This window comes from Solanum pennellii, chromosome 1 (assembly GCF_001406875.1).
Source record: "Solanum pennellii chromosome 1, SPENNV200".
Taxonomy (NCBI): domain Eukaryota; kingdom Viridiplantae; phylum Streptophyta; class Magnoliopsida; order Solanales; family Solanaceae; genus Solanum; species Solanum pennellii.
This window is the reverse complement of record NC_028637.1, coordinates 83293960-83301091: the sequence shown is the minus strand read 5'-3', so window position 1 is coordinate 83301091 and position 7132 is coordinate 83293960. Positions and strand designations below refer to the sequence as shown.

The 7132-nt window shown below is 35.3% G+C and overlaps 1 long non-coding RNA gene across 1 annotated transcript; it reads left to right on the top strand.

Annotated features, from left to right (window-relative positions):
• Nucleotides 1–297: 297 nt before the first annotated feature.
• Nucleotides 298–3313, top strand: LOC107014928. Its single transcript, XR_001456285.2, has 2 exons — nt 298–3016; nt 3122–3313. It is a non-coding gene; the product is annotated as an uncharacterized LOC107014928 (long non-coding RNA).
• Nucleotides 3314–7132: the final 3819 nt, after the last annotated feature.

Below are 7132 nucleotides of genomic sequence, written 5' to 3'. Positions count from 1 at the left end.
CTTCCGAAGATTGAGAAATATAAGCACCAGACAACAATGATGATGGATGAAACGAGGAAGGTTGTGCTCCCATTCCATAAACTCTACCTTTCTTCACACCTCCTGCAACATTTATCCATATAGATGTAATATCACTAGATGATGTGGAATCAGCCTCTGAAGTAGGATGTGTCTGACGCCATTCATCCAAGCCTCTCTGAAATTGAACCTGAAATAAATGTATATATAAATCAATAATATTATTTGTTTAAGACATGATACACAATTAATTAAAAAGATAACTGATTTCCATGATTTCCATTTTTTGAGAACACTTTTTCAGCCTTTTGTTTTTGTCTAAGTCCTCCTGTTGTTTTAGCTTATTGTGCCACCTACAACTTCCCTCTAACCTTATTAACCTCGTCTAACAAACTATCATATTGTTGAGTATGTAACTTTCTAGCTAAAGTCAATAAGCAAAGGTTATGCAAGCATGGAATACAACTTCATTGGGTATACAAAAGTTATTTGATAAAGCTTGATATTCTCATAAATGGTGATTCTGGCAGATTCACGATATGACTACAACCTATTTGATCAGAACAAGATTATAGGATGCTCTGCATAGACCATTATGTAAAGCTTTTACTGGAAAAAGAGGCAATCACCTCTTTGCAATATGAAGAAAATAGAACGAAGGCTGAATATCTAGAAAAAAAAGTCGCACAAAAAAACTATACATGTCCACGCCTCGCCAAGTCATTCCTACAACATGAAAGATATCCAACCTCTCATAATTTATACCACAAAAACTGTACTTGTCCACACAATGCGCCAAGTAAGTTCTACAAATGCATGCATCAAGTACCAGTAGAATACACTTTAAAAATCACAAACATGAGTTACAACATCTAACTTAACAACTACTTTCAACAGATAGTTCTAATTCATTACCACATATTATTCGACTAGTAACATATTAGTTGTCCATGCTCCTCACCCCATCTCAAGTTTCCATACATGAGGTGAATTGCAGCTTTTCTTTTATGATTTATTTCCATTGTGATTTAAGATTCTATGATTATGTTAAATAAAATAACATCGAAGTGTTATAACTTAAAAATGTCTCCTCTGCACGTGGCTCTATCCATTCTCCCTTTGTGCTATCCTTTTTTTTTTCTTATACGTCAGCCCAACCCAATCAACAATCCAACAACAATACAAATATGGCCCCACCCCATACCCTTCGTTTTTCTTCTTCTCTAGAAGTTCAAGAAAACTCAATCCACGCGCTGCAAACTCCAGCAAAGTAGCGAACCAGACGCGACCAAAATTGCGTGACCCGCGTCCCTCTCAACCAGTACAGTAGCAGCTGCACATGAATCGTGCTCAATTCTTCCAGGTGGAGAAATCTCAGGGCCTCCATCGTCCTTCATTCAAGAATGAATGGCTGCGATTTTCATTTAGTTGAAGATGGGTACTATTGACAGCTCCTCAACCAACTCTTAATGGGTATTCAAATTTCGAATTCGAAAATGACACCCAATTCCCTCCCATTTTCCCCCCGTTTTCAGCCTTAGTTTCTCCTATATAAATCCCTTTCTCCTTCCCTATTGGGGTGCAAGAACAGTGGGTAAAAGATACAAGAAAAAGACTGAAATTCATCAAGCATATGGAAGGAAAAACTGAGCAAAAATATACCAAGATCCGGTCACCATTTTACCTACAAAGGAATAGCTTACAATTTTTTTTAAATAGTAGAGTTTATATCAAAGAGATTCTGGAAAATCTTCTAGTCTAAAGTCCTAGAAGTTTCATTGTTTGAGTTTTTGGTTTGGACTCCTTGTTTGTTGTTCGAGTCTGACTCGCGTGATAGGATTCTCCTTGTAGTGGTGGAAGGTTTTGCAGGGCTTGTTAAAAAAGGTAACAGTTCTTCGATTCGCTTGTCTTTTGTATTTCCTAAAGTGATGTATTGCTATCAATAATTATTGAGTTCGAAATATATACCTTTTTTGTGATGTTTCTGGTTGTTCCATTGTCTGCTAATTGAAATATAGTTTTCGTTTATTCATGTCTAGACTCATTGCTTAGTTGTTGGTTTTCTTTAGAATAGTTCACTATCTCTTTAGAGTTTGTCTTTGGATGCCACAAGTCTACCTGTCTTTTGGCTTCCCTATTTGGTTTTTAAAATCAGTGCCTAATTTTCTCTGAGGAAAGACAAAAATCTCGAAGATTAGATAATATTTGAATAGTATGTTGTACTAGTCACTGTGTTGTATGCAAAAGCTTGCCTGCTCCATTTTTATCTAGTTCATTGTCTATCCTGTCTTTAGAGTGTATTGCTTGCATCAGGCTCGCATTTTTACATTGCGCACATTTTAGTAGAAAATGTTCATTATGTGTAATTGGTCCCCTTTATGTTTATTTCCTGGAAAGAATTGAGGCATTGCACATGGCATCAGTTTGTTGTGAATATAACAAAAGTTCACTGTGCCTATTATACCTTTTAGTTCCATTTTTGCTTAGGCATATCATGCTCTAGTTACCTTCTCTCCGATTCTTTAAGTTTCAATGCTCACTACTATGTGTATGCGCCACTATCAAGTATTATAACTTGCATATCAACTTTGTCACTCTTAATTTGGTTCATTGGATTTTCTCTATAGTCATATGCATTGGTTAAAATTGAGTATCTTTAAGTGGCTTTTCATTTTGTATTTTATTTGAGATATGTTTTATTTATTTTATCATTTCATATGCTAATTCAGCTATATTTTATCCCATGTGAAATTCATTTTGGGTCCTGTGGACTTTATGTCTCCCCTCGCATTTCTTGGTTGAGCCCCCAAAGGCTCAGACCTTCCTGGTCGAGTTGGTCAGCCTTCTAAAAATGGTGAACAGGTTCAAGGCAACAATATGTTGCTGGAAATTAATTTTCCAGCCTTTGAAAGCCGAAATATAGGTTAATATACTGATTGTATACAATTATATACGGTCAGAATATACAACAAACAGGTGCAAAAACGTGAAAATACAGGTGAAAAAATGCAAAAAACATAAATTTCGACAAATACAGATTTCCAAAGGTTAAAAAGAGGTGGAATATAATTTGTCGATTTTTAAATGCCCAAAAAATTTACAGGTTGAAAATGAAAGTCAGGGCGGAGATGAAGTATAAGTCCCGTATACATTGTATACTTGGTATATACAGCAGGCTCAACAAGAAGAAAAAGCCTGATTTGTCCCAAATTTGCATCAGATTTGAAATATGGGCAAAAAGCCCAAATTTGAATATTATTCTTCCTTTATCTTATTTACTTATTTATTTATTTAATTATTGTGTAAACTTACCATTTATTTGATTTTTTAAAATTTAATTAAACCCCCCAAGAGAAGCCATTTTATTTTCATACTTTATTCAAATATATTTATATTTTTGCTTATCAGTTGGTTTACCATTTATTATTTTAGTTGGTCTTTCACTTTATGAATTCTTCCCTTAGAAAAAAAATACCCATCTAGTTTATTTTCTATTAAAATAATTAATTAGAAATAATAATAAGTAAGTAAAAAAAATATGAATTTCCTTTACTTAGTCTTAAATAAATGTCATTTTTAGTCAAATCGCCGGTCAACCGCTAGTTAGCGAGCATTCTGAGGGCCTAACACCTTCTCGGAATGTACATTTGAACTTCGAACCCCTTTTCAATCGATTTTATCTGTTTAAATCTTTTGAAAATAATTATAAGTTTTTCTTGAATTTTACTAAAAAATTAAGTGGCGACTCTGTTAATTCGGAAAATCGATTTTTCTTAAATCATAAAATTAATTGAATTTTTTGAAACTTAGTCATAGTCATTCTTTCTTTTATATTTTTTTCGTAAATCAGAAATGGCGACTCCGCTGGAGCCTAATTAAGTTCTAACCATGAGATTTGATTGTTTGACTATTTTTTATTAATTTTTAAAATGTCGTTTGTGCCAAATATATTTAAATTTTCATAAACTGTCATTGCATTTCATGGCATCTTCCACTATGTATGTATAGTATATTAAGGGATGGTTTGCGGAACCGCATCCGGACTTTAAAATACTCAACCCTTTTCTGGAATGATCGACAATTTATTGGTTCATCATGCGTTCAATGGTTGTCGTGAATTCCAGCCTAAGTTGTCCGCTTAGGTTTCCCGATGTTTCAAAAGTCACTCCTAATCAAATAGCGTAGACCCAAACCAAGATCCAAAATTTAGGAGCATTTAAACTAAGATGACCCAACACCCAAGGCGTGTTGGGCCCATTAGAAGACCACCCTGAATTCAAAATGGCTCACAGCCTAAACGGACGCTCATATTTATGTGTTTAAATTTGAAGGATGTATACGTTGTTCGAAAAAAATCATTGGATAACGGGGTAAGAATTATATTATAGTTTAGTTGAAGATAGAGTTTCACAAGCTACTAGCCTATCCAAAGATGCAGGCACCCGGAGATAACAAGAAATGAAGAAAGAAAGACCTTTCGTGGAGGCACAGTGTAGAGTCGTACCCCTGCATGAGACTGATTATTTTGTATCTCGTTTTCCCCGATGTGTATCTACATTCATCTTTATTAATAAAATTTGTATAAATTTGAGTTTTGGGCAATGAAATATTTCAAATGACGTATACATCCCTCAATTCGCTAGGTCTACCCTTGGCACAAAGGGTCACATATTTGTTTAGAACGCGCTATACTTTTTTATGTGTTATAACTGCTTATGTGAATATGTTGTTTTATCTGGAGATATTCTAGCTTACTCTTCTTCATATACTTTTTAGAACCCCTAAGCACAAATATCAAGTCACTGTCAAAAGCGTGTCCAAATACTCTCATATCATAAAAAGATTCATCATTTCAAATTAAAAGAAATTAAAATGGGTGGAACTACATAGGAGCTGAATTCTCTTTTGTGAGATACATAGGCATCCTTTCAAGGTTCGGTCCTTATTTTGAGAAATTTTATCTTTTTCAACTCTTACAAGAAAATTAGAGTTACATCTCAATCAAAAACAAGAAGTACGACAATGAAAGATACAATTGACATTGTCCCGACTCAATTCGACATTTCTGATTCATTAATCCTAAAATTAATAGACAAATTTCTGTTTATTAAGTCATCTTTCTATATACGTGGGCTAATTCATCTTCAAATAAAGGAATTCTTATATGTTTACAATAATGTGTATGATATTTTGTATCTACTATCATCGAGACAGACTAACACATTTGTCTTTGAGTTGTTTTTCTTTGTCATGTACTCAAAAATTGATCTGTGTTGAGAAAATGGCTGAACATCCATACTTCACCAGGTCCAAAGACCCCAAAGAATCCTTCTCCGATCAATGTTTGTCAAAAGTCAAAGAGAAAATGGTTGAAGCTGTTGAGAATACCGATTTGAATAAAATTATTGTGAATGAGACTACCATTGTGGAACAGAACAAGCTGATTGCATAATTGTTCCAACAGATTGCAGAAATGAGGGCGGAGATGGATAAGACCCGAGATTTGACGAATTTGACTATCATTGCTAACACTCCTACTCTAGACAACGAGAGACCTCCACTCCATTTTCCTACTTCAGATCCAACGTCCGGACATTTCCCAAACAATTCAACCATATCTACAATTCCAAAACCTTCCATCATTGACTTAACTACCCCTAACCCACATCATGCTAGTTTCTCACACCAAAAGTCACCTACTTCCCAAAATCCAGATACCAACATTCTCCAGAATTTTCCTCTCAATCATCAAATTCCTACTCAAATTGTCCAAAACCCACCTACCACTCAACCCAAACCTCTAAAAACCACATTTCATCTTCCAATATCACCTCAATCGTACCCTCCTCTTACCACAAATTTTGAACCTGAACAATCTGAGAAGAAGGGAAATGAGTGGATGGACAGGAAATAAAAAGATGAGCAAAGCATCAGAGAGGAAGTCATGAATGCAATGAAGGACTTTCGACACACTCCAGACATTGTAGGGTTCAATTATGAAGATTTGTGTCGTCATCCACATTTGGAGCTTCTAGAAGGTTTTAAAGTACCAAAGTTTGATACATTTAGTGGAGTTGAGAATCCTTTGACTCATTTGAGGGCTTATTGTGATCAATTTATTGGATTTGGGAAAGATGAGGCTTTGCTGATGCGACTCTTTAGTCGAAGTATTAAAGAAGAAGCTTTGGAATAATTTATTTCTAAAGAAATCAAACACTTGCCAAGTTGGAACGCTATCGCGAGTATGCCTACCATTGGAGAAGAGAGGCCGCAAGGGTTAAGTCTCCCATGACTGAGAAAGAAATTATTGAACTCTCGTACACATTCAAGAGCCTGAGTATTACAACACGATGTTACTCATTTTAGGAGGGAAGTTCAGAGAGATAGTCAGAATTGGTGAATCTATTGAAGATGGTCTTAGGACCGGAAAAATCATCCGAATGACTCCCTGAGATGAATCCCCAGGACCATTAAAGAGAAAAAGGGAAAATGTTTCTTCTGTCTCATTTGAATCAAGCCACAAATCAAAGAGACATGCTGGTCTTAATGTTCAAAAAGCCTTTACTATCCAAGACCTACCCTGTAGCTCCATAAAATCCTTACTCCATCCGACCAAGTTACCAAATTCCACCATAAAATCATCCAAATTACCAAGATTCATTTCCAAATTACAGAAATGCTCAATCAAATTTCCAAGCTTCATTTCCAAGTTACCCAAAGGCTCAATTAAGTTACCAAGCTGCATTGTCAAATTACCCAAATTCCTCCCGTAGCTACCAAGCCCCACATTATTCAAATTTCCAAACACCAGCACCTACTCGCCAAAATCATTCCAATTACCTTGAAGTACCTCTATCTTCACGAAATAATTACAACCTTTTTTGTCAGGAGTTTTCAAAGAAGTATTCTCGAGTTTTTACTCCTTTGGTTGAAAGTCAAACCCAACTCTTTGAGAGATTAAAATTGGCTGGTCTTATACGAACAATTCACCCAAAAAATGTCAATGTGAATTCCAGGCTTTAAAGGCCCAATCTTCATTGTGCTTACCATTCAGGAGGTACTGGAACCAATGAGGATTGCATCAATTTGAAACATAAAATTCGAGACTTGACTG